Consider the following 27,207-nt stretch of genomic DNA (forward strand, 5'->3'; position numbering starts at 1 on the left):
CGTGTGTGTATGTGTGCGTGTGTCTAACCCATGCACACAGGTATTACAGCCCTCTGAGCTTAAGTCTTCCATCAACTGACCTCTGACCCAATCCAAGAACCCCTAGAGAACTTGCAGAGTCAGGCCTCTGTTCTGTTTGCTGGCTTCCTTCCTCTTTGACTTCATAAATTCTTTGATAGCCCATGGACTTCCAGGCTCTGGCGAAGGACAGCTCTTTGCCAGGAAAAAGTAATTGAAAAGAATCATGAGAAATAAACACAACTGCTCCCTCCTCCCAACCAGCATTCCAACTGGATTAGAAGAAGATCCTGTGACCACAGCGCTCCTCTGAGGCCACTCGTTCAAGCTTACCATTGTGTTAAAACAATGAAGATTTTGCCAAAATTGGCTTGCAAAAAAAGAAAAAAGTGGTATATATTACATCTTAACATTTAACAATTTAATACTTAACACAAAAATTACAATGTAATATAATTGCTCTATTAACAAGGTAATTACAGGTTTATTTTTAATTAGTTCATAATATGATACAGATGGTGTGGTTGGCCGATAGGACCAAGTTTAACATTGCAGGAGGAAGATTTTTCTTTTCCAGCCTAACAATTAAACTCTGAGCCTAGAACTAGGCACACCTAGAATTGATCTAAAAGCATCAGTCTGAGCCAGTAGGCAGGGACTCAGCGCTTCCAATATCCCTTTCCCATGCCCTCCACAGCAGCCTGAGCATGAATCCTAAGGTGCCCGAAAGCAGTGAGCAGAAAAGAAATTTCTCAATTAACAGCAAAATGTCCTCAGACCAAATAAGGAGACTAAGGCTCTGCGTCACAGACGATGCTGGCTTTGGAGTCTGGAAGCTATTTCCAAACATACCTCTTCAAAGGAAGATTTGTGGGACTTCAGAAAAGTTCCTAGGCTCCCTCTGAGCCTGGACCAAAAGCAGGGCTGGGACAGAGCCACCCCTGGTCCAGGTTAGGGGACTGATGGCCACACCAGGCATCTTCTTTAAACTTGGCTTTGCACCACAGGTGGGAAATCAGGCTGCTGTGACAGAGAGGAGAGGGAAGGTTGTGGAGCATCCAGCCCACACAATAGTGAGACACACCTGTGCCTAGAGGCTTTAGTCTGTGCAGATAGTAAACATGCAAAGTGGCTTTAGCCCTGTGGACTGAGAGATGAGGAACTAGGGTGGGACAGAATGTCTAGCAGGAAGTCTTGTCAGAAAGCCGAACTTGGAAACCCCCTAGATCCAGAAACCTACTTCCAAAGGAATCCCATTGTCCTTCATCTCAAAGCCTGGGATGGTGCCCAGGTTCCCACAGTTGTTGCAGACACCGTCCCTCAGTTAGGGGCAGGGAAGGATGCAGGATGAGACCAGAGACTGGGTCAAGAGGATACCTACCCGAAGAAGGAGGTGGATATCCAAGAGGCAAGACCACATCCCCACTTAACCATTGTGTGATGACTCAGCCTTTTACCCTGACCTCAGCTAAAAGTCTCTCCACCCTAGGACAACCTGCTTCTCACCTCAATGGCTGCTCCCTTCCAGGGTCTCCTTCTTCCTCAAAGCCACTTCTCCAGCTCCTTTCTGAGTTCCTCTGCCTGGTCCCTAAGTCTCGGGGTGACTAGTTCCAACCTTCCGTGTGAACCCCATTTCCGGAGGCTGCAGAGCTCATATGGTCTTTCCTCACTTAATGTACTGACCTGAATCATGCATGACTTCCATAGGTCAGTGGCTTCCCACTGCAACCAAAATATAGCCAAATAGCACACTGTTATGCCACTAATCAGGTTCCCTGAAAAGACTCTACCTATGACAGTGTGTGGTAAGTTTATTCAGTTGTGTTCCCAGGACCTACCAGTGGGGAAGGAAGGAAGTGGGACCAGCATTGCTGGTACCACCACAGCCTAGCAGAGCCCACAGGAGATACATAACGGGCGGCCTCTCACAGTTGTCCCAGACAGGGAGTCAAACCTTATATCCTGGAATCAACCTGCTAAGGAAGTGAGCCGCCTTCCTCAGAAGCAAGGCTTGACCCCAGCCGCACCAGGTAGCTCTCTTCAGCTCCCTGTGGTTTCCTGAGACGGGGATGACTGACACCCACGCAGAGTTCAGTACATACAACTACAAGACCGGTATGACCTGCTCCACCCCCCATGCCTCTTTCCCCACCCTCTACATCTACTATGCTCTGTTCTGCCACATTGACCTTCATCTGGCCAACCTCAAGGCCTCTACTTTTGCTGCTTTCCCTGTGCCTCAGTTTCCTCATTTGTGAAGTGGTTTTGATAAGTGCTCCTACCTCACATCATGTGGAGGGTTTCCCTCAGAAGAGACAGAGGATTGGAAGGAAGGAAGCTTTCCTTCTGCCTCATCGATGCATGGCTGTCCAGTGTCCAGGCCTTGTCTCCAGAGCCACTTCCTCAAACACGCTCTTGCCACCTACCCTTGCCAAGCATATACCCACCCAAGTTATATTACTCATGGTACTAACAGTCCCTAATATAGTCATACTGGTTTACAACCGCCATCTCCACTGGGGATCATTCTGTCCCCCAGGAGACCTAGGAAATATCTAGAGACACATCTGGATGTCACATCTAGGAAGGGAAGAGTGCTGCCAGCACCAGTGGGCGGAGGACAGGAGCGTACAGCATTCTACCTCACATGTCCTCACTATGGAGGCTGGGATATCCTGCCTTCCTGTTTGCTGTGCCTCCTCCTGAGAAAGTCTGTCTCACTCTCTCTCGGTCCCACCATGTTCATACCTCGTTAACTGACAGAGCCTACAACAGCCTTCATGTAGCATTTGGTCTACAGAGGTTCACAAAGGAGGTGACCTACTTTTCAGCTACATCGTCTTCATCATTGAAATCCATTTGCCCTTTGCTCCTTTGCGAAGCAACATACACGATCATGTAACAGAACCAGTCACGATGGGCATGCCTCTAACCACAGCATTCGTTAAGCAGAGGCAGGAGGATGGATGCAAGTTTGAGGCCAGCTTAACTCACCTAGCACGTTCCAGGGCTGCATGGTGAGAACCTGCCTTCAAAGCAAAACAAAGAAGTCATTCATGTAACTGGCTTGTTCAAGATCTTAAGAGAGTTCTTCTGCTCCTTAGACCCATATTAGGGTGACAGATGTTCTGTACACTTGACCTTTGAGACCTGCTCACATGTCACTTCCCTGTAAAGCATGCCCCAACCTTGCCCTGTAACCCCCACCTTCACTAAGCCATCCCTGTCTTTTCTCTCTCCAGCCCCCAAGTCCCAGACCCCTGAGCGACAGTGAAGTTAGCTGGAAATGCCAAGTTGCTCTTGGCCATATCAGATTCCCTCCCACTTTGGTAACAAATCATTTGCAAAGGGTCTTCTGCCTTCCTGAGATGACATTCATAGCTAACATAAACGACCCAGACATATCAGCAGCAAATGAATCAACATAATGTCCCGGCTGTGATAGAAAGGAAAAGTTGAGTGCACATAATCTACACGAAAATTTGTGTTTCAGTATGTAAACATTCTGGTTTCACTTTGAGGACTCTGAGGAAGCAGAGGTCTATGCCTGCTCAGTCACTATGAGGGACAAGGACCCTGTCCCAGATGCAGTCAAGACTCAGTGGACACAAATAATATTGCCCTTGCAAATGCAAATTTTCCAGCAATGCTGAGTAACTCTCGGAGTCATTTGCAGAGGCACCCAGTGCAGCTGTCTCTCAATTTGCACAGTGGTAGCATTCCTGGGAAACTAACTCTGTGTGTGTGTTGAATCTGTAACATAAATACTTTGTAACTCCTTATAAACCGGAGTTAGGTTCCTGGCCATAAGAACTAGCAACAGGTTGTCACCTACCTAAATATGGACTGAAGTGTTTGAAATTCGTGTGGATGAAGGGTGACTGCAGCACACAAGGCGGTCTACGTATTGATGAACTTTTTAGTGCCCATGCCCTCTCTCCAAAGAGCCATCTCTATGGTGATGATGGGTATAAAAATGTCTCCCACTTGCTCTCAAAACTGTCCATAAGTGACAGCCCTGTGCCATGGAGCTTTCCTCTGCTTTTCCTACCCTGGAAGTCTCCAAAGGATAGATACACCTGCCTGTCCTGATCATCTCTGTACTCTAGAAGCTGTAGAAGGTATACAGTGGGTGCTCAATAAATTCCTACTGTCTGAAGCCCATGAATGCACACTACAGTCATGTTCCTCTGTCAGTTCCAGAAACCACAGGTAGACGTATCCATGTCTCCTGATGCCTCTGTCTGTATGCCATTTCTAGCCCCAGGCTGACTAAGCCCCTGTACAGACAGACCCAAAAAGCACTAGAGCACCTATGGCCTCCAATAGCCATTTGAGGGTGAGATTGGAGCTCGATGGGTAAGTCTCCACTACTTTCCTTCTCCCTATAACCAGTCTGAGACATGGTCCCTTCCTGGACACAAGTGTCTTAGAGTTCCCCAGGAGATGGAGGGAGTCATAGCTATCCTCAAAACTACCCTTCACATTCCTGTCTTTACCCATCTTCTGCTTTACCACCACCCCCACTCTCTGAGCACTTCCTGGGGTCCCCCACTCTCTGAGCAGCTTCCACTCATCCTGTCTCCTGGTGTCTTGGGCACCATGGCTACCCCACAAACTACTAGACTGACTCAAACAACTGCAGTTCCTTCTTTTCTCCTGTTCTACAAGCCAGTAAGGTGACTACTAAGGTCCCCCACCCTGGAGCTGTGTTTGGTTGTAGAGTCTGCTGACCTGGAAGGTAGACCTAGCCTTGCCCTTACAACAGACAGTGACACAGACCATTGGCTGGGACAGACTCAGCATCCCGCTTCTTGTCCCAGAGCTACATTGGTCGCTGTCCATGGTAGGCTTAGGACCTCGCCTAGGATGGCCAAAGATGAAACAAGCCCAAAAGCCTAAGTCCTCGTGCTTTATCCTTCCCAGAGGCCTCATTCTGTAGGCCAATGTGTCTCAGAGTCAGCTCAGCTCAGGGGGCTGGAGAAGCAGATCCAACTCTAAATGGGACTGAATGCAAGATGAGAGATTAGAGTCTGCAGGGGGCAGGGGTTGGAGTTCTTGCTATAGAGCAGGCTCACCCAGAACGAAGACGTTAGTAGGCAGGATATCGGGGTTCTGATGGGAAGGCTGCAAGTTAAAAAACAACCTGGGCTTAAGAGGGTGGATTCAGGCAGTGAAACTGGCAGACCACCACCAGCACGGCCCGCCTAAGTGGGCGGGATAAGATTAGTGAAAGCATGCCTATCACCACCTTGTGCTTCCCAAGTGTGGGCTGACTGGGCCTTGCAATTTCCAGTCACAGAGGCCTGGAGGCCATTGAGACTTCTCAGCATCTCTAACTCCACTCTCCAGCCTGTATTTTTCCACAAGACATGTAATTCACCAGGGTACAGTTCCGTGAGCAGTTGGAGCTGTGCGCCCATGGGGGGTCTGTAATTCAGTCACGTCTCTGGGGATAATTAAAACCTCCGCAAAACAGGAAGCTTTGAAATAGCTCTGCAGCCACATACCTTGTGCCTGCTGAACTACGGTGAGTGCAGGGGCTCCCAGAGCAGCAGGAGGAAGCCACCAGTGCCAGAACACCCTTAAAGAGTCCTCCCTCCAAGGCTAGGCCAGACAAAGAAGACACCATGCTACAGCAGCTGGAGAAAGCTCAGTGGTAACATCAGGGGCTGCGTTCAGACCACACATGCTACTCTTTGTTCACGAGTAACAGTGAGAATGAAGGGAAAGTCTGACTAGGCAAGCTGGACTGTCTAAAGTCAGGAGCAGGGACAGGAAGCTGGATAAAGGGAAGGGAGAGGGCATCAGTCTTGAAGAACTACTACACATCTCATACTGGGCTAGTCATCTTGAGCCATTCCTAAAGAGTGTGATTCTCTAATCTGTACCCATTTCACAGACCCGGAAGCTGAGTGTTGGGGAGTTGAGCTGCTATGGTTAACAGCATATAAAGCTGTTATGAGAATGTTCAGGGACCCAGATATTTTGACTCCAGAACCTATGGGAATGTCTGTCAGTGAAAACAAACTAAGGGAACTCTGGACAGCAGAGGGAAGGCATTCTTCAATGAGGAAAGAACAGCCTGCCTTAAATCTTTGATGGCCAGCCACAGAAGACAAATGAGCTTTAATCTGCATATCTCCAAAGGCCAGAGATGCTGTGGGCAGATGTTATCACAGGACAGGTTTAATTTAATAGAAAGAATTTAACAGGTAGAGCTGGTCCACTGTGCAGTGGAGAGGCAGGGAGCTCTATGTATCTGAAAGTATGTCAGCTCAGGCTGAATGCCCACCCACAAAACTTCTGCAGGAAGGCTAGACCTGGCTCTTTGAACCCTCTAGAACTTGGGGTTCCAGCATTCTCTAGGAAGGGCTAAGTAGCTGGGTTGCCAAGGCTCGACAGACAGATGGAATCTGGACCTCCACCTCCCAGACTTTTCTTTGCAGCTTTCCACACAGAGTGCTGGCTGGGGACAGTAAGAGAACAGGAGGTCCCTGCCTTACCTGCCCACATGCTGAATGGTGAGGAGTTAACCCTCTGGCCCTTAATCAGAGGCTCTGCACACACGGCTTCGGGATGGATGCAGCCAGCCATTCCTCCAGCTTCAATCACTCTGCAAGAAGTTCACCTGCTGGTAGGAGGCAAAAAAGGCATAAGACGGAGAAGATGAACTTCCCTGGGAACCATGGTGTGCTCTCGGCCTGTGCAGGGGACTGCAAAGGAGGTCTCCTCAGCCCTGTTTCAGCCCAGTCCACTGAACTGCAGCACCTGGGTTTCCTGAGCCAGGCTGAGGAAGATGGGAAAGGGAGTAGGGGAACGTCGGGGCTCTCAAGACAGCCAAGGCTTTGGTAGCTCTGGAGAAGTGGCTAGTGGGACCCCAAAAGACGTTGAACCCCATTCACACCCACCACGGAGGGCTGAAGATGGCATGGCGTCTGTGAAGTAAGAGGTTACTATTAAGTTTAGACAACCTTTCTACCTCCATTCCTTCTAGTCCCACCAACCTGTACCGCTCTGGGATCTGCCAGTACTAAGGGGACTAAGAAAGGCCAGTCAGCCTTCGGGCTTCATTCTGCCTCCTGAATTGACCAGGAGCAGTTGTCATCCACAGAGGCCTCCAGAAAAGAGTGGTCTCAGAATGTACCTATCAAACCTATCAAATCTCTGCCTGGAAATGTGGGAGGAACTCCCAAAAGCATCCCTGGGGGAGATATTAACCCGCCATAGAAGGAGCTTTCTGTGTAAACAGGGAGACCCAGAGCCCTGCTCTGAGGAGGAAGAAGAACAAAGTCAGCTCTCACATGGCTGCTAGCCAGGGTGCCAGCCCTTCACAGTGAGTACTGAGCAGGGCAATGTACCCACACAGCAGGAGGCCCCCCAGGTTAATCCTGGGTACCCCTGGAGGAGCAAGGTTCTGAAGCGGCCTCTCTTCTTCCTCATGCAGCCTCAGAAGCTGCTTGTGGGAGCACAGAACCACAGGGTTCTGTGCGTTGATGGCAGCCAAGGAGAAGAGACTTATTAATTTAATCCTTAAACAAATTTACAAAAATTGTCAATGGATTTTCAGGAAACCTGGGAAAGTGGTTTCCAGGGGGGGTGCCAGCAGATTCTCCCCACTGTGTGTAGTGCTAGTCGCCAGAAAGGAAGCTTCATTATCAGAGCCCCTTCCTCAGCACTCATTGGCATGGAGCCCACCTTTCGGCTTACCTCCTCTCTGGGATTTTTCTCCATAAGCAGAGCCAGAAACTGGGGAAGATCAGCAGCTTTCATCCCTAATCCAAAGGATTAACTGGGCAAACTATTTGTATCACCATTTAACAGATGGGCAAACTGAGGCAGAAAAGAACTCAGTATCTCATTGCCAGAGGTCCCATAGTTTCTTGGTGGCAGATGTAAGGTTCAAACCAGGATGCCTGGCCCCACCTCCCAAAATATCAGCATTACAACTTCTTTTTCTACAACCTTAATATCTTATGTCTCTTTCTTTTGTCTTCACAAAGAAAAGAAGCCACGCTCCATCCTCCCATCCTCATGGGGATTCCAGGCCAGCTACCTCTTCCGATGTCCTGCAGCCTGATTGTCATCTCAGCCAGTTGCCCGGTGTCCGAGTACCTTGTCACTCTGTGCCAAACTGCCTCTTGGGCAATCTTTTATCCTGGTGATATTCGGTGTTTTCTTGAAAGTTTAGAGTCTTCCAGAACTCAGACTTGAAGTCTGAGCTTCACCCACAATCCATCTGGGTCCGTAAGGCACAGCTTCTTGGATGGAGTCCCAGGCCTTAGTTGGAATCTCACAGCAACTCCCGTTTGCTCACTAGGATTGCTGTCATTAGCCTCAGCTCCAGGCACTGCATTGACTCAGTCCCGGCTGACTGCATCCCCCAACCCTGAGGAGGTTAGGGCCAGTTAACTCACTGGAGAGGTCACTGATCCAGCACTGATAAGGAGTTAGAAAAGCTTTGACCAGCCAGCAACCCTTTCCAGGCCACCGTCCCTAGTCCAGCTCCAGTGCCTCCATCCACTAGAGCCCTCATTAGCATCTTAATGTGAGGAGCATATGCAATGAGGCATCAGAGAAAATCCCCCGCATTTAAATTCATTAACAGTCCCTGGAAGTCTTCAGTGTGAGGTGGAATTATCACTAAACTGCTTTTAACTTACCAGCTGTGCACTAAACTGCCAGCCATGAAGGCTGGGTGTAAGAGTCTGGCAGGAAGGCCTAGGGGGTACTGCTGTCTGGGAAATCAGGGATGCCCAGGCTGCTGGCTGGAGGGCTCTGTTTCCTAGATTTCTGTTCGGCACCCTAATGATGAGTGAAAAATTCAATCAACCAGCTGGCTTGTCTGCTTAGGAACAAACAGCCGTCTCGACTGATATTGATGTGTCCGTGCATTTCAGGTTAACTTCTGTGACCCGGCTCTCTCGGCTCCAAATCTGATGGATGACAGGGAAGATGTTTCTCCACTCCCTGGAGCAGCTCCCTTCTTTCTGGCCAGCTTCTCCCAGAGTTCCATCTGCCCCTCCCAAGGCATCTCCTGGCACCCTCTCTCCCCAGCCCCCAACCTGGTTTCTACCTACTCTGTTGGTCCCCCATCCTAGCTAGCAGGCAGCCTACGGTATCAAACTCATGCTAAGTATTGTCTTCTCTACATACCTTGAAATCCCATCCCAAGGCGAGTGTGTAGCCTGTGCAGACCCGCGATTAGAGCCATCCCCGGCACCAAAGCTGAGCTCAGCTAGGATCCTCGGAACCCATTAATTGATTGATGAAATATTCCTCTTTGCCTGTGGTGTCAATCACAGAACCTGGTGCGCTGTAGTGTCTCAATAAATATTTGCTGAATAAATGCTGGGTGACAGATAAATGCTTACAGCGGGAATGGGGTGGGGTGAGGTGGTTAGGATTTAGAAATTCAATGCTCCGTTCAACAAATATTAATTGTGTGACTAATCAGAGTGAGCTACGGTTAATATTTATATTAGGCTTCCTATCTGCAGAGCCCACAGCGTGAACTGGACTAATTTTTGTCACAAGCCTGGGGACAGGATTCTAATACCCATCCTTGTTTTACAGATGGGGAAACTGAGGCCATTAATTGACTGACTCCAGGCTGTCGACCCGGGAAGGCTAGATCAAAATCAATGCTCACTTGTGGGTGTTAACCAAGAGACATTATGTGCAAATCTTACATTCCCTACCCCCATCTCGAAAAGTTAAAACAAGTGTGGGTGAGATTAATTTTTAAAGATATTTTATTTAACCTGATGTATCCAATATGTGATCTTTTCAATGTGGAATGAACATTTAAAAGGTATTAATGAGGCACTTTATGTCCTCATTTCCACACTAAGCCTGGAAAATCAGTGGCTGTTTAAGGCTCGCAGACCCAGCTGCATGGCTCAGAAGCCCTTTGTTGGCTGTGGCCCTGGGGCAGATGCTTCTGCACTGCATTCAGAGCTACAGTGCTCTTCTGCTCTCCCCCTTACCCCAGACCTGGTGGCATGTGTTGGAAACCAAGGGGAAGATCTGACCCCAAGTCTCTGGCCAGGAAGCTGCAGGATAGTGGAGTTCTTCTTTGAGAAAAAACATGGGTTAGGCAGATGGCTGAGGAAAGTGTGGAGTCCTGGTAAAGAGCAGAAGAGGCCTAGAAGGATAAGAGAAGAGATGGATTAGAGGTACAGACTAGGTCCTTCACTGACTGAATGCTCACTGAGTACCATTGCAAGTCCTGGGGGCCCTGGGGGTGCAAAGTCAGGTTGCATGTGCCTACGGTGTCCAGGATTTAAAGAAAAGAAAGAGCCCACAGAAGAGAGGGGCAAAGGCATGGAGAAATATGCTGGTCAGAGGAAAGATGCACAGTGGTGAGGAACGGGCACTCAAGAATAGAAAGTCCAGGCTGCAGAGTGGCCTGGGGTCACAGTGGGATGAGAAATCTGAGCTTTTTGCACAGACCTGGCTGGCCTCACTGACCCAGAAGCCTCTTTCTACACCACACACAACTCCATTGGCCCCAGTGCTAGCCCAGAGGCACGAGAGGACATGGAAGCCCTGGCCTTCTGTGCTCTGTGTCTTTCTCTCTATAAGTCCCTTGCCCTAAGATGAGGGCATCCAAAATAAGGTTGGCTCTAGGCCCCTCCCAGTGGCCACTGCACCAGGGAGACTGTACTGGACCTTCCCTTCCTACCCCCACCCATCTGGGCTTATTCACCTCCCAGCTTATCAACCATGCAAATGCTGATGTACTGGGGCCTGTGAACTCCAGGAAGGGAGAGACCCAGTCTGGGAGGAGGTGGCTATGTGAGCCCAGTGGAGCTCTTTAGCCACAGTTTTCTCAGATCTATGAAAACACCTTGAGAGAAGAAAAAGAGGATGGGAGACCATGCCAAGCATCCTCACCATCCCACAATGTTGTCATTGAACCAAGACATATCCAGCCACATTTGGGGACAAAGCACATGGCCTCAGAGTGTCCATTCAAGCAAGTCACCTTCTGGGTTGGTCATCTTTAAGGATACTCACCTAATTTCAAATGAAAAATAAGTAGAATTCTCAGTAGAAGAGTGTACTGTGTGCTGATCAGATGACTGGGCCCAGTGATTGGGTGGGAGGAGCTCTAAGCTTGCAGGTTTTGAAAAGCAAGCGAAAAGAGGCTCTCCCAGCTCTTGTGATGCCTAGGGGAGAGGTCTCTGCGGATGGAACCCTAGAGGTCCAGGAAAACCAGGTATCAGCCATGGACCCAGTCTGTTTTGGTTACTCCCCTGCTGCCAGCCAGGGCCACTGTTCCCCATGGTGGAAGTGATGGATGGAAAGTTGACTAGTAAGACAAGCTGCTGTGTGCAGACTGGAGGACTTGTCCAATTGGCAGCCCAGATCCCGGAACACTAGAGTAAGGGTCCTCAGAGAGTTGATTGCTGCCCCAAACCCAGTCTAGACACAGACCTGTGACAACTCAACCATCACACATGGGGACAAATGATCCTTCATATACATGCACACGCACACGCACATGCACAAACATGCATTCACACAGGCATGCATGCATGCATGCACATGCACAGGCATACAAGTACACATATGCACACATGCACAGATACATGCACACATACAACACACACACAATACACACAACATGCACATAACACATACACACACAACACACACAATACACACACAATACACACACAACACACACAACACATACATACACACCACACACACACACACACACACACACACACACACCTCCCAGCATAGCCCCAGCTCCTTCTCGCAGGTCTGATGAACACCTAAGAACAGTTGATGTCTGATGGACTACGGGAGGTTGAGGGTGAATGGACAAGCAGTGAAGCTGTCAGTCCATCCAAAGCTGCCGCTTCAGAACCACAATGAGGCTTTCACAGCCACCAGCCAATTAGCCATGAGGTAACGGGTCTGTGATCCCAAAGGCAGCACCACCGTTCTGGGACATTAGCTTCTATTAGGAGCCACTTTCCACTGCAAACACAAACAGCCCCTGGGGAGGACAGGCAAGGTAGGGGCCGGCCCTGGTGGGAGAAGAAGCAACATGCTTCAGAACACCCTGTATTAACTCTCTAATTAATTCACTCTGCTCACTGCAGGGTGCTAGACCTAGAGCTGGAGCAGGAAGGAAGGATGTGGGAGGCAGATGTGCCGATCAACAGGAGAGCAGAAACCTAAGATACCAGAGAAATGCCTGGAGTGTCAGATAGGGAAACTGAGGTCCAGAGTCTGGATAGGATGGCATGGGGGGGGGGGCTCTTCTTGACTCAAACTCAACCTAAGCCAGGAACATACACATATAGTCACACACACACACACACACACACACACACACACACACACACACACACACACACGCATATGCTCACAGAGAGGAAAGGCACAGTGGAGGGAGGAGATCCCTCATGAGACTACACAGCCCCTACCCAATCAGGCCCAGTCTTAACCTGGGATTTTTATAGCCTAGGCTCCCCATCCCACCCCCTTTTTTACAACTCCCTCTTAAAGCCAAGCTGTGGAACACACCTCCACAAATTATTTTGTTTTAATTATAGAAATAAATAAGAAAGGGGTCATAATAAAGTAACATGGGGGTATCAAACAGATGTGAAGCCCTGGTCAGTTCTACCCCCAGAGCAACAACAACATGGAGACCAGCTCATGATGTAGGAGCAGAACATTCCCTGATGACCCGGGAAAGAGGCAGCCCTATGAATGCTACCCCTAGAAGCAGTGACAGAGCCTCAGATTCCTTTTCTCTTAGGGACAGAGGCACCAGGAGCAGGGTTGCCATGACGCTGTATTTCCAGCCAATAAAACGTCCCTGAAACAAAATCTAGCCTCTCCTGGGGTCCACGAGGACTGCTGAAAATAACAGAGCATAAAGGACTCACAGGTAGGTCCCCGTCTCAGACACATACTGGGTGCCTCTCCTGTGAAACAAGGGCAGGGAGTAAGCCTCCTTACCTCTACTTCAGGTGCCCCCCCAAGTCTTGGTGATGATCTAGAGTGCCCCTGGGGGCAGTGGTTCCTTGGCTTCAAATCATTGTCTTGGTTCCTCTGAGGCTACATATCCAGGGTCCTGAGATTCACAGTGGCAGGTGAGGTTAAGAACCTTCCCCTCCTTCTCCTCCTCCTTTTCCTCTTCCTCTCCCTCCTCCTCCTCCCCCCCTCCTCTCCCTCTCCCTCCTCCTCCTCTTCTTCCTCCTCTTCCTCCTCTTCTTCCACCTCTTCTTTCTCCTCCTCCACCTCCTCCTCTACCTCCTCCTCCTCTTCCTCCACCACCACCTCTTCCTTTCTCTTCCTCCTCCTCCTCTTTCTCCTCCCCCTCCTCTTCCTCCTCCTCTCCTTCCTCCTCTCCTTCCTCCTCCTCTTTCTCCTCCCCACTTTGAGACAAAGAACGGAAACAAAGGATGGAGATTAGTATACAGCCAGGTAAGCCCCCGACCCAGCTCAAGTGAGGCTGTTTCTATGAGGCAAACATGGAGGACCAGGACTTGAGCACAGGAGGGACAAAGAGAACAAGCATCCAAGCTGGGCATTTGTGGTCCCCTTTACCTGAGATTATGGGATCAAAACTGATGTTTTGGAAGGTGACGTAACGAAGTTCCAACCCTCTTGCCGTCAGGGAAGGCTTGGGGAGTCCGTTTCCAGTAGACACAGAGAGGGCAAAGTTTGGGAATCCAGTGATGAAGACCCAGAAAGTCCATCCAGGTAACAACACTTGGCTACTCCAGGAACACATAGACTGTGAGTAGCTATGAGAGAGGATGTTAGAGCGCTTGGTCTAAGCATGTAGCAGGGAGCTGTGAGCATGACGGGTGCTGCTTGATCTTGATCTTGATTAAGAGTCACTGAAAGTTCCTGAGTGGGAGAGTGGGGTGCCCACGCCTGCCTATATATAATCTTAGCTGGACTCCAAGGCCTTTCTCTCTGGGGCCCAGACCTAACTCACCTCAGTTCTTGGCCCTAAGTGAAGTCCCTCCCTTGAGCTGGAGCTGCAGAAGAATCCCTCTCAGCCTCCTCAAGCAGTTCCCAAGCCATAATTAGTTGCACAGTAACAAGGGTCTAATTGCCTTCCCCTGCCAGCACCCCAGAGATGAGGGGCTGTACCTGGAAGGAGGTGCGCTCAGAAAACACCAATTAATTAAAACACCCGGAACAAAGAGGCTGCTAATTGCTTTGTTTCCTGTACTTGGGAAGATGGTTTTCAGGAGTGAGAGTCCAATGCCTTGGGCTTCTTAGGAGGCAACTGTGAGTCTGGGGCTGCTGAGGTCCATTCTTCTCTCCACCAACCCCCAGGACAGAACTACAATGCCAGCCAACTGATCACAGAATGAAGGCTCTGCTTCTTCCTGGGAAGGCCAAAGACCCGGCCTCTTCGTGTGCCCAGAAGATGGGCGAACAGACTATAGGCTTAGTGGCAACTTGGATTTCTCTCCTTGGTGTTCACATCTGCTGTGTCTCTGACTGAGAGATCAGGAGGGTGGGTCTCACCCAGGACGGACTTCCCCAGTTCAAGCTGCTTGGGAAAGACAAAGTGGGTACCAAGAGGTGGGTAAGGACCCAACCCTCCACTCCAACAAGTCAGGAAGGTCTCCTTGGAGCCAGATGTGGTGTTTCATGCCCTTAATCCTAGTACTGAGGCAGGAGGATAAGAACTATGGCGCCAGTCTGAGAAATCCTGGTTTAATTCCTCTTTCTTTAGGAAGGAAGAAGGGACAGAGGGAAGGGAAAAGAGAGAACCACCTGGGGAAGGAAGTGCATCAGGAGAGGGCTTAGTATATACTGACCACCTAATACCACCATAGCCCTGGAAGTATGTGGCTCTGAGACCACCATGCTACTGTTAATTACAGCAGGCTGAGTGGGAGCTGGGCCCGGTTGTGCACACCAGCACCTTGGACTCCATAGAACCAAAGTTACTATTTCTCCCTTTGTGGCCTCTGCACACCGACCCCTGCCAGCGTCACACAGTCAATGCAAAACAAATGGAGTGCTCCGATAGAAATTCACATCCCAAAAAGGTGGTGGCCTTAGGGTCCTGCATGCTCCAGGGTCCCTAATCAACTGAGAACATCTTCAGGGCCTTCAGTGCCAGTGCAAGGTGGGTACCTATGAAAGCCATGTCTCATGCGAAGTAGATCAACGTAAATAGGTCCCCATGTTGAGCGCTGTCTCTGAAATAACAAGCTATAAGGCAGTGGTTCTCAACCTTCTTAATGCTGTGACCCTTTAATACCATTCTTTATGTTGTGGTGACCCCCAACCAAAGAATTATTTCGTTACTACTTTACAACCGTAATTTTGCTGTTAGGAATATCTGTGTTTTCTGTTTTTGTTTTTTTTTTGGGGGGGGGGCACAACCCACAGGTTGAAAACCACTGCTTTAAGAGGAGAACATCTCAGGCTGGAGAGATGGCTCAGTGGTTAAGAGCACTGACTGCTCTTCCAGAGGTCCTGAGTTCAAATCCCAGCAACCACATGGTGGCTCAAGACCATCTGTAATGAAATCTGATACACTCTTCTAGTGTGTGTCTGAAGATAGCTACAGTGCACTCATATAAATAAAAGTTAAAAAAAAAAGAGGGCAACACCTCACCTCTAGGGATCTCCATTCATGGAGGGCACAGGTGCCAAGATATGGCGCCAGGGTTCTCACCTGTCAGGATGCTGAGGTATCATAAGATGGTGGGATATGCTATTAGCAACTTCTCAAAGGGCAGTCAAGAGACAGTGGAGTCCCTGCTATGCCTTACCCTCCTGCCTAGATTAAAGACACCCCTTCCAACCTGCAGACCTTGAAGTTTCTGGGCCTGAGTCCCCGGCCCAATCCCCAGGGACAGGGCTGCTCTGCCTGGGAGGTCTCCTTGAGTGGGTAGAGGGAGCAGCTGGCACTGCTGAGAAGACCTGGAGGTGAAGGTCTAGTGGTTAGACCCATGAGAGCCCAGGTAGGAATAAGAAAAAGGCCCAAGTGACAGGTACTTGATCTGTGGAGGATCTTAGGGCTCTCTGGGTCCTGGAGAGACTTTAGTGGATCTATTTCTGAAGGCCCAGGGTTGTAAAATGGATGAAGCAAAGCAGAGATGTGGGCAGAACCTAAGGCGATGAGGGAGAGAATCCAGGCAGGTGCCTCATGCTGGGACATAGCCTTCTGGCCTCATACCTTCCCAGCTTCATGGCAGCCAAGAGAACCATGAGGGGCCAGTCAGCCTAGGGGAAAGGGGCTAGCAGGCAAAAGAGCACGTGGATAGAACTCAGAAAAGTCAGGAAGCCAGGCCCTTACAGGTCCTTGAACAGATAGCAGAGACAGCCACGTATACCTTGGCTGAGAGGCCCCAAGGCAGGCTGCAAGAACACAGGTCTGTGGAAACTGTTGTGCTAATGAGGACTCCACAAAGCCAGGCATCATCAGAATATTTTGTATGCATTACTACTTAATCTTTGGGAAATACCTTGTAGGGTGAGTGGTTTTATTCCCATTTCACAGGTGAGAAAACTGAGGTTCCAAGAAATCAAGTTACCTGCTCAATCTCACAAAGTGGTCAAACACAAAGCTGCACTCAAATCCAGTTCTATCAGGCTCCCAGATACTTTCCTTATGCCCAGAGATGAAATTTGGAACACCTACCAAGGAGCCCATCAAGCAAAAAATTCCAAGTGTGAAGTGTACCTGAGCCAGTGGGTGCTAACAACTGCAGCCTGGAACCTCCAGACTGAGGCTGCTGACCCTACACACCACATCATCCATTCAGAGTCTAACAGCAGGCTGGGAAGGCGACTCACTCAGTAAAGAACTTAAGGTACAAGCATGAGGTCTGAGCTCATGCCTCAGCACTAACATGAAAGCCAGACACACACACACACACACACACACACACACATGCACACACACCACACACACCATGTACACCACACACACCATGTACACCACACACACCATGTACACCACACACACCATGTACACCACACACACACACACACACACACACACACACACACACACACACCACATGCATATGCTCACAACTTGCATAACTAGCTGGGCTCTGTCTTCCCTGTTGAGGGAAGGGACATGAATCCCAACTTGTCTAAGACCCCAGTGGCTAATACTGCCCCCCACTGAAGTATCTCATAAAGTCCTATTGCAGGTGATACCTACGATCACCTCACCCACCTCCCTTGCTTTATCAACAAGAAAATCCAGGTCCAGAGAGGAGATCTGACCTGCCTAAGGTCACACAGCAAACTGTTGGTGAACCCTAATCCCAAGAAGAAAAGCACGGGGCCAATAATAATATAGTTCCATCCCTGTGTGCTCAACTAAAAGTGGGACAGCACTATCTTCGAAAAACCATCTGGCAATGTAGGCTGTGAGCTACAAAACTGTTATGCCTTTTGACCTGGTAATTCTCCTTTTGGGAATAAATCCCTGGGGAAATAATCTAAGGAACAGGCAGGGGGAAAAAAGTCTTTTGACAAAGATGTTGATGCCAACACGGTTTGGGAGAGTGGAAATATCACCACTACCCAAACACCCAACGACAGGGAAGTGAGTGGTGGCTGTGTTAATGTGATGTCACAGCTCTGGGGACCAAACAGGAACAGTAGAAAGGCTCGAGTATAAGTACAGACAAACTTCTATTACAAGCAAGCAAGATGGCTGTGTGCTCACAAAGACTGGTAAAAAGAAGGGGACCAGAAAACAGCTTATTATTCAATTTGGCTCTTTCCCTCCTCCACCAAAAGTTGTTTCGTGTCAAGCAATCTCTAGAGATTTAACTTATCCAGCAGTCATGGGGGAGGATTAACAGCTGCAGAATGATATTGCATTGAAATCCATCAAGGGAAGTGCTAAATCCCACCCAGATCTCCACCGAGCCCAGGGTTCCAGGAGATCTGGCTAGAGGTCAGTGTCCCTTTCTCCCCAGCCACCTCTTAAGAAGGACATTTAAAGTACTGCCATGTTCCCATGTAGTGTGAGCAAATTCTTACAGATTTATAGCCATCTCCTTGAGACTAGAAGGGATGGGAAGCCATGAGCTGAGAAGACTCAAGACCAAAGATAGCAGAAACATTAAAACACACGGACACAGGCATGGACACCACACTACACATGCACATACACACACACACACACACACACACACACACACACACACACACACACACACATATACACCATGAAAGTGAGATCAGAACACTGGGAAGAGCTGGTGAATGCTGTGGCATTTCATGGAGTACAGCTGGGAACCTGAGAGCTACCATTGGTCCTGGCCTAGGAGGACTTTGGGAGACCCACTGAGCTGTTGGAACTGGTATGAGCAGCTGTTTCTCATAAGTTCCAAGTATGTTCTCTCTGTGAGCTATCCATGCTTCCTCCAGACATAGGCCAGCTGCCCTCTCCCACACCCACAAGTCAGGTTGCCATTAAGCATGGCTGCCATCTGCCTTGGAGCCCAGCTGTTGTGTGGGTGTTTCCTGATGGCCTGGGCCAACCCTGAGTACCTGGAATCTATCTACTCTTAGTTTCTGCTCATGGTCCAGACAGCTACTCCCCTGCCCCAGACACCCTGCCATCCAAGATGGTGTCTGATGGATGTCTTCTCTACTTTAGCTGGCTAGACCCTAGGCAAACTCTAAGAAGAACTTTGACCTAATCTCCCAGAGTTCCCAACCACATTACTCAGGATCCTGGAGCCCCAGCCATTGGAGTCACTTAGCTTCTGGTCTTCCAGTTTGGTGAGGACCAGATGGAGCCTGCAGTTCCTCCACTGCCACCTTGCCTTCCGTGCAGACTTCTGGGTCTGTCCCCAACACAGAGTCCCTCAACACCAGACTAATGATCATTCCTTCCCACACCCCAGTCTTCATCCACTACCAACCACTATTATTAGCAGCACCATCAAGTGGTTCGTTACTTAGCGATTTGCAATCATTAATTAGGGGAAATTGCAGATTGAGGCCATGAAGGAGGATGATGCAAACTAAACGCATTTGAACATCAAGTTAATGGAGTGATGGAGGAGGTGGCTGCCTGTTCCAGAGCAAGTGACCCTCCTGGACAGCCAGCCTCTGGCCTTAGACCAAGGCTGAGAGTCTCTGTGATGGTTTGAATATGCTTGGCCCGGGGAGTGGCACTATTAGGAAGTGTAGTCTTGTGGGAGTTGGTATGACCTTGTTGGAGGAAGTGTGTCACTGTGGGGGTGGGCCCTAGGCCCTCTTCCTTGCTGCCTGGGAGATAGTCTTACCTGACTGCAGTTGGATAAAATGCAGAACTCTCAGCATCCTGTCTGCCTGGATGTTGCCGTGCTTCCCGCCATGATGATGATGGACTGAACCTCTGAAACTGTAAGCCAGCCCCAATTAAGTGTTGTCCTTTCCAAGAGTTGCCTTGGTCATGGTGTCTCTTCACATCAATAAGACTATAACTAAGACAGTCCCTGTGAGTAAAACAAAAAGGAGATGCCAGGGCTGAGTGACTCGGGAGCAGCTGGAGGCAAACAAGAGGTGGATATGAAAGATTGAACAGGACATGGTGGTGGTGTTTTAAACTGGTGCTTGTCCCACACTGCCTATTGCTCCTAGAAGGTCCATACCTTCCCGGCCTCCTATCCGCCTTCCTAGATCCAAGAACTGTCCCAACCAACCTCTGGGACTGGCTCCCAACCCTTCAGCATAATTATGCATGCTCACCTGTTAGGAAGAGATGTTCCAGTAGGCGTTGAAGAGGGAAAGCTCAAACAGCCAACTGTGCTGTGTACTGACTGTGGAGGATGCTGGGCAGATATTTCTTCTTCCAAAGCAGGAAGATGTTCTGACCATGCCCAACAAGACACAATTTTCTCCACCACTTTCTTTTTCCAAATAGTAGTGAGATGGTACTGTCCCTGACATGCAGTAGCTGGCTGGTCCTTAAACTGGAGATTCCAATTCATCCCTCCTCCATCCCCGGGAAGAATCTCAATGAAAAGGGGAAGTCGAAGGCATCTAAGAAGTACCTGATGGGCTCCCAGCCTCTCCCTTCCATCCCTAGTGCTTAAGAGTAGGACAAGAACCCAAAAGGCCTTTCCTCTTCCTCCCTCCCTCCCCCTCCCTCTCTATAGCACTACTGTGAACAGCTCACTCTCTTTCCCTCCCCCAACCCTTTGCCCAGGCTGTGTCCTCTGTCCAATGCCACCCAGGAACTAAGACATCTGCTCCTTCTACTCCCACTGAGCAGCTAATGTCAGCCCAGCCAATTAAATGCTGATACAACAAGATCAATGAGCCCTTCCTGCTCCAATGAGGTGGAGATAAAGCCTACTCTTGGAGATGTCCTCAGTCAGGTGACAGGTATGGGGCCCTGCTCCCTGAGAGTCCCCTGTTTAGGTGGAGAATATCCCTCCCTTTGGGAGATGCTAATGTGATCAGGTATTCAGGAAGAGCAAGAGAAAAGGGCCAGCATCCTTGTCACTTTCCCCATACAGGCCCCTCTGCAACCTCGGGAGGTGACACAGAGGACCAAAGTTTCCTTGGAGCCCCATCTCAAGCCAGCTAGTGTGATAGCCACCAACCAGCCCCAATGCAGAGCTGAAGGATGATCCTGAGCATGATGGGCTTGGCTGTTTAACACTGTGAACACCAAGCTTTACTGCGACCATTAGGCCCATAACCACACCTCATCCATCCTCTCCCCGGCCCTGCAACACGGAACAGCGATGGTGCAATCAGACACCAGAGAGCTGCTGTAAATTGCCAAGCAGCCTTCTTCTGCCAGCTGCAGCCCAGGCCACCACCCGTACTGCCTGGGCCCCAGTCCCAGTAAAGAAGGATGGTCTCCAGCTCCAGGACCCTCATCCATGTCCACCGGCCAAGGATGGGGCTCAGAGCATGAGGTAGCCTCTTATCTGCTAAGGCCACGGGAAGCTGAGATCAGGCTATTTAAAGGACTCTGTTCTAGTGATATTTTTGCAAAACTTCTGGGTTCCTTTTCTATGTTTCTTTGGGAGTTCCTTGTGCAAGTTCTAATGACCACCATACTATGTCCTAGGGGCACGGGACTGCTTACTCCTTACCCCAGACTATGCACTCTCCAAAGCACTGTGGCTTTTAAATATATCTCTGCACGCACCGTGCAGAGGGAATGGTAGACGCTCTATGTTAGTTATTTTCCTTGTTGTTGAGACCTAATACCTGACAAAAAGCAGCTTACTGAAGGAAGGAAAGGTTTATTTTGAAAGCACGGTGTGTCTGTATCGTGACAGGGAAGGCACAGCTGTAAGGGCAGCTCTCCCCACAGCACAGGGAGCCTGAGGAGGCTGGTAGCATTGTGCCTGCAATCAGGAAGCAGAGAGAGGTAAATTCTATTCTGGCATTCCATTCGTTTTTTCCTTTTTTTGTTCAGTTTAAAACCCCAGCCCGTGGAATAGCACTACCCACATGCAGGGTGGGTCTTTGTTCTCTCACAGTTAAATCTCTCTGGTGATTCTAAATCCACCCCACCCCCAATTTGTTGAGGATAATTAACACACGCTCTAAGTTAGAAAATGTACCTTTTACTCCATAAGAATGGACACCATGTTGGGCAAACTTTGTCCTCACTAGACCCTGTTATCCATCTATCAAATTGGTCAGGGGAGGCCCTAAAAGGTAATTAATTGGAGATCTGGTGGACCCAAGGGTTTAGCATCGCTCCAGAGAGAGGGGCATTTACTACTCAGTTATTTAAAGATATTCATCTTAAAATTCCAAATTATCTGCACCTCTTTAAAAACTAGGCAGTGAGAGTGCTGGGAACCAAGCCCGATAACCTGAGTTTGATTTCCAGGAGCCTAGTGTTGGAGGGGGAAACCCCACTGCCATTGGTTGACTTCTGATCTCCATACACTCGCTGTGGCACACAAGCGCTCCCCCTCCAGTCATGTACACGCACATGCTAAATAAATGACTATAATTTAAAATTTTAAGCTTTATCTTTATATGTTTGAATGTTTTGCCTGTGTGTAGCTCTAGACAACATACGTGTGCAGTGCCCACAGAGGCCAGAAGAGGGCATCAGATTTCCTGAATTTGGATGGTGGGAGCTGCCCTGTGGGTGTTGGGAACCACACCCAGGTCCTCTACGAGAACAGCTGGTGCTTTTAGCCACAGAGCCATCTCTCTATCCCCCTACCCGAATTCTTAGATAGAGGGTGTCGTTCAGTTAGTGACTGTCTTCAGCAAATATTGCAGTTTCTCTCACTGAGGAAGGATCCTAGACTTGGGAGGTAAGTAAAGCGCTAAGTACCAATGACGTGAACCTAGACACTAAACTGCGTAACAGCAGAGACTAAAGAGGGTAGAAAAGAAGAAGGAAAGGGTGTTGTGGAAAATACCCTCAAATCATATGAGAATGGTCTTTTTTTAAAGATTTATTTATTCATTTATTATATATAAGTACACTGTAGCTGTCTTCAGATACACTAGAAGAGGGCATCAGATCTCTTTACAGATGGTTGTGAGCCACCATGTGGTTGCTGGGAATTGAACTCAGGACCTCTGGAAGAGCAGTCGGGTGCTCTTAACCACTAAGCCATCTCTCCAGCCCCATGAGAATGGTCTTATGGGATCCTCACCTGTGTTCGGCATCTGTCTGGTGCTACACTACTACCGCTATTTATAGGGTACAGACCCAGAAGTCATCATGGCTCTCCCCTCCCTGCCTTCTCCTGGATTCTTGGGTCTGGTCCACTTCTCTCCCTTCTGCTCTCATCCTTGTGGTCTCGGGTAGTGACATCATGATCTTGTTTTCGGATCCTGTCAATGCGTGTGTGGGCAGAGGAGGAGAGGACTGGGTGGCTCCTGAACACGGAGCTTCTTGCCTTCTTTACCAGGAGGAAGACTCATTATTGTCTGCTTCTCTGTGTCAAGCAATATCTTTTCTGTCCCTAGTTCCCTCGGACACCGGCGAAGAGAGATGATATGAAATATTTAGGAAAAAAAACCACAAAAGTCTGGAAAACTGATGTGTTGCAAGGCACAGGGGCCAGAGGAAGAGTAATTGGGGTATTTGCAGAGTGGTCCACCGTATGCTCTATCATCCTAAGCATCATCCCTCTTGCCCACCTCATGGTTTAGTGAACTTTCCTGGTTGGAACCTTGGACAGCTCCATCATCCCAGATCCTGGCAGCTCCAGCCTAGACCTGGCCTTTCCAGCCCCACACTCCTCCCGGCCTCTAGCCAGTGGGCTTGTCAAACTCCACCCTCTCCTGTTGCACATTTCACCTTCTACCTTCCGGAAGCTCCTCCTCCCGTTTCTCGTACGACTGGGAACCTGGTTCCTGCTTCATAGCTCAGTGTCAAATCTCCATGTCATGCTATCCACATGAGGTACCTCATCCAGTCCTTCACATTTGCCTGACCTTACCAGCCATCTCGTCCTGTTTTAGAACAGGAACCCTAGGAGGCTGGGTTCAGACTGGTGCTGTTCATCTGGGTACACGGTGGTGTAAATAAGTCCCCAAGACCATTCTAAATGTAAGACCTCTGCTAAAATACAGTCCATTTCCTGGAATAGCTGCTAATTAAATCCTGGTTTAGTTGGAATGAAAACCAGTGTTACCCCTGCCCTCTGTCACCACACATTAAAACAAGCAAACAAAAATGGCTTGAAAACAGCTTGCTTTGCAAAACTGGGGACCTGAGTTCTGTCCCAGAACCCATGTTTTCAAAGCTGGGCATGATGGTGAACACTTGTAATCTCAGGAAGGAGGAAACAGGCAGATATCTGATGCACTCTGGTCAGTCAGTCTGGCCTACTTGTTAAGTCCCATGCCAGTGAGAGGCCCTGTCTCAAAATGAGAGAGATGGTTAGCCTCTGCAGAACAATAGTCAGTGTTGTCCCCTACATGCACAAACACACACATGTGATACACACAGATACACACACAGACAAATTAATTTTAAACAGATGACTGTGAAATTCAAATCCTTCCCACGACTGGGTGGCAAAGCCACAACTGGAACCCAGCCTCCCAGCCAGCTAGGCGCCCTGAGTTCTGCCCTGTGCTCCCATTATCCAGTCTGCCTAGTAATAGGCAGGCTCACACCCCCTTCCATTATCCCATCAGCCCTGTGTGGGCCTCCCTTTGCCTGGCATTTAACCCCCTGAGGCTTATGTTGGTTGTGGCTCTCTCCACCGCTGGCCTTTCAGGGCGCCTGCCAGGGCCCTCTCCCAGCTCTGAGCAGGAAGATTTAATGTTTCTGCTTTGGTCTCTGTCTCTTCACACATCAAACCCTTCCCCTGCTGGGAACCTCATCATCACCAAACATCAGGCTCCAGCTGAGTTCCACTTAGCTGTTTGCAAATGGAGGTGGGGTGGGGTGAGGTGTCAGTGAAGGGGCACGGGGCATTGTAAGGAGACACAAAAGCAGAGGACTCTAGGGCAGACACGTAAGGTTTGTAAAGAGGGCCGGCTAGCTGAAAGCAAGGGTCTGAACTGCCCACAGTTATAACCCCCAGACCCCGGTGGTGATGGGCGTGGGCTTCAGGACAGCTACCTCGCGGATCCAAACCCTCGATATTAATCACCAAGCTTCAGCTCACCTTTCCCATCTCATTTGACTCATCTTGAAAATGGGGCTATTGTTATGCAGAAATGGGGTGTGTGGTATGTGGTGTGGGGTGTGTGTGTGTGTGATCTGTGTCTGTGACTGATTGTGTGTGTAATGTATGCACTCCCTGCATTGTGTGTGGAGGCCAAAGGACACTATTGTATGTCATTCATCCACCATTATTCATCTCTCTGTGTTTGGGAGCATCTCGTTGTTCTGGAACTCACCAAGTAGGCTAAGCTGGTGGCAGAGAGCTTCAGGAACCTGCCTGGCTGGACATTGAGCCTCAGGAACCTGCCCGTCTCCATTCACTTCTCCAGCTCTGGGATTACAGGTGAGTACACCCAGCCCAGCTCATGCACATGGATTCTTGGAATCAAACCCAGACCTTCATGCTCCTGTGGTCAGCACTTGACTGGCTAAGCATCTCCCCAGCCAAATAAGATCAGTCTTACTGCATGAACACATCACAGGACATGTGACAAATATGTTCTCCTCCCTGCAACTGGTACCTAGCCTGGCTTACTCTACCTTAACCAGTCAGTCAGACAGCATGGCTCACGCACCCTGCTTGACCCAGGATGACTAGAGAGGTCACTGGAGAGGCCAAAGTGATGGAATGGGTGGTACCCGGGCTGGGTGACCATTCCTCACTGGCCCTGTGCCTCACTCCAGCCTCTGAGCTCTTGGAACTGCAGGCAGAGTAATTTATTCCGTGTTCTGAACATCTCTTCTCTCCCCCCTGCTGCCTCTCTGCCATAGTCTCCTTTCCTTCTCCATCTCCTGAATACAAAGACAAAATACCCATAGATGAGGAAAAGGATAGCGGGGAGGACAGAACAGAGGAAGAGAACAAAAACCCCACCTAACTGAATGGCATCCTTCCAGACTCTCTCTGCTCATCCCACGTTCCCTCGCTCCCCCCTGACAGCCCTGGAAATCACCACCTCCTCCCCCTCCTCCCTAAACCCCTCCCTCTTCCTCCTGCCGCTCTCTAAAGCTGTGGCTTACTTTTTCATAATATTCAATTTCCAGCCATTTTCATTACTTACTCACTTAATGTGACTGGCTGTGGGGAGGGACAGGAACAGTGAAGCCCGAGAGAAAGAGGGGTGTGTGCTGTGTTAAATCAACCTGGGTCCCCAGGCCCCTGCTGAGGTGCCTCACCAGCTGATGTGGCCAGATAATGGAGTTGTATTTCCACACAGGAAGCTGGCTCCAGTGTCTGCAAGATCACAGCATCCAGTGGGATGGGAGAGAGACTTACTCACCCTCAGTGGCTCCTCCCTCCCAGGGGATATTCCATGAAGGGAGTCATTTGTTTAATAAATATCTATTGAGTGAGTTTTCTAAGCACAACATGCCACGAGAGGATATCCATAAAAAGAGGGATCCTCATCTGCCGCTGGTTTAAGGAAGAATGTGGGAGGAACGGCTTAGAGTCTGAGGAGGGTTATGTAGACTCGAAGGAGGGAAAGCCAGGATCTTAGGTGGGGTTCTCCTCAAAACAAACACCAAGACGATTGATCCTAAGAAGCCAAAGGGAGCAGCAGACAGAGGGGTTTGGGGAGACAGGAGAGAGAACACACAAAGGTTTGACGATGGAGTTGTGGAAAGACCTGGAGCTTCACAACTGCCAGAAGAACTTCCGGGTGACCACATTGGAAGAAGGAGGCAAGGGTATTTGCTTTGGGCTACTGGTCCCACACTGAAGGGTCGTACCCAGAGCTGTCTGGTTTCTGGCCTCTCACTACACAGGTGCAACCAGAATGGAGAAGGCCCTGGGCCAGAGACACAGAGAGCCCATGGAATGCTGGAGGTAAGGTGCTGGCAGCCTGCCCAGACAGTCCCCAACAGATACAGATCACCGAGGCAACCTGCCTGCCAAGGGGAACTAAAGTCTTCTGTAAATTACCTCCCCTTGTCATGTGCAGACCCCACATGTGGTCACTCTATCCCTGGGTTTTCAAGGTAGGAACATTTGTTGTTAAGGGCAATGGCACCGTGAGGTACGGCGGCACACTGAACTCTGGAGATTGAAGCTGGAGGATGGGGAGTTGAGGTCAACCTGGACTACCGTGCAAGCCTCTATGTTGATACAGAAGTGCTAGCCACTATAACAGGTCATGGGAGCACTGTTGCAGGTCCTGAAAGCACTGCTGCAGGTCCTGGGAGCACTGTTGCAGGTCCTGGGAGCACTGTTGCAGGTCCTGGGAGCACTGCTGCAGGTCCTGAAAGCACAGCTGCAGGTCCTGGGAGCACTGCTGCAGGTCCTGAGAGCACTGCTGCAGGTCCTGAGAGCACTGCTGCAGGTCCTGGGAGCACTGTTGCAGGTCCTGGGAGCACTGTTGCAGGTCCTGGGAGCACTGTTGCAGGTCCTGGGAGCACTGCTGCAGGTCCTGGGAGCACTGATGCAGGTCCTGGAAGCACTGTTGCAGGTCCTGGGAGCTCTGTTGCAGGTCCTGGGAGCACTGTTGCAGGTCCTGGGAGCACTGTTGCAGGTCCTGAAAGCACTGCTGCAGGTCCTGAAAGCACTGTTGCAGGTCCTGGGAGCACTGTTGCAGGTCCTGGGAGCACTGCTGCAGGTCCTG

General features: G+C 49.7%; 1 long non-coding RNA gene across 6 annotated transcripts in view; it reads right to left on the minus strand.

Annotated features, from left to right (window-relative positions):
- Positions 1–482: 482 nt before the first annotated feature.
- The window catches only part of LOC120095155 (uncharacterized), a 114,577-nt gene continuing 87,852 nt past the window's right edge, over positions 483–27,207 (minus strand). For 2 of the 6 annotated variants that reach the window (XR_010055430.1, XR_005490378.2), the window contains exons 2-5: positions 19,293–19,484; positions 9,175–10,165; positions 6,525–8,954; positions 483–3,047 (exon numbers count right to left, since the gene is read on the minus strand). This is a non-coding gene — a long non-coding RNA (uncharacterized LOC120095155). The other 4 variants (XR_005490379.2, XR_005490380.2, XR_005490381.2 and 1 more) reach the window with 4 other exon arrangements.

The sequence above is a fragment of the Rattus norvegicus genome, chromosome 10 (assembly GCF_036323735.1).
Source record: "Rattus norvegicus strain BN/NHsdMcwi chromosome 10, GRCr8, whole genome shotgun sequence".
NCBI classification, from domain to species: Eukaryota; Metazoa; Chordata; class Mammalia; order Rodentia; family Muridae; genus Rattus; species Rattus norvegicus.